Source organism: Zeugodacus cucurbitae, chromosome 6 (genome assembly GCF_028554725.1).
Source record: "Zeugodacus cucurbitae isolate PBARC_wt_2022May chromosome 6, idZeuCucr1.2, whole genome shotgun sequence".
NCBI lineage: Eukaryota > Metazoa > Arthropoda > Insecta > Diptera > Tephritidae > Zeugodacus > Zeugodacus cucurbitae.
Window position 1 is genome coordinate 52,851,310 of NC_071671.1, and position 1,214 is coordinate 52,852,523.

Here is a 1,214-nt window from a genome sequence, read left to right on the forward strand (position 1 = left end):
TTATTTATTGTATGTACTTGTAAAATTTTTAGGTTATCTTTACTGTACAATAAAGGAATTATCTTTATATATAAAAAATAATAAATTTGCTTTGTGTCTTTAATAAAAAGAAAAACTTCAGAAATATGGAAATAAAAAGCGAAAAACAGTAATTAGAATCATTTAAAAACTACCCTTAAGTGTAAATGATATTAAATTTGTTTTTAAAGCCTGCCTAGCATTGGAATGAACAAACAAGACATATTCTTTGAAAACTCTACAACTGAGATCAATAGAACTTGTTATTTATGTTTATACATATATGTATACACAGAGGTAGTCAAAATAATTTACACATCGGACTTTTTTACAAGTTTCACACAAAAAGCTTTCGCTTGTTGTTGTTATTGTCGCAGGGTAACTGTTGTTGTAAGCCTTGATCTATTCCCGAGCGAATGAAGTCGGTTTGGCAATAATAGCTAGGAATATGGCTGAGAAATAAGCAAATGAACTGAAGACTGTAGGATTTAGTTTAAGCAAGAGTAGTAATTGGATTCTATTGCAATCATAACAACCTAACTCAGCCTTAAAATATAAAAATTGGTAAATAAAATGTCGAAAACAAAGGAATTATCGATTATAACTAGATTGGAGACTGTAACTAAGTTTAAGACTCGAGTTTCGGCTTCGGAGTTAGTTAAAATTTTTAGAATTTGATGGAATACTGTTTATAATGTTATTAAAAAGAAGGACACGAAATATTACAAGGGCAATTTAAAGATAACTGGGCGGAAACCTGTGATAACTCAAGTAGGAACTGTCATACAAAATCCCACAATTAGTCCTGTTAATATTGCAGCAGCTTCGAATCAGCATATTGCATGAACAGTCAATGATGCTACACTGTTAAGGACATTTAAAAATAGTAATATAGTAATAATAGTATTTATGTATGATACCTACGTTGAGCATAAAGTTGGCCACTTCCGAAACCAAAAAAGCGATATGCCTCTCATTTGCCTTAAAATGCATCCTAAAGCTTGTCGTGGGCAGATAAGGCCGAATTTTAGTTCCAGGGCTTCATTAGTAAACCCTTAATGCATTTACCACGTGTGAAGAAGAATAATGCAGTTTAGACGCTAAATAGAGTCGGGAGTGACATTATGATTTTTTGGGGAAATTTGCCTTACTTCTCTTTTGAAGATTTGGTACTAATTTAGGAACCCTAAATCACC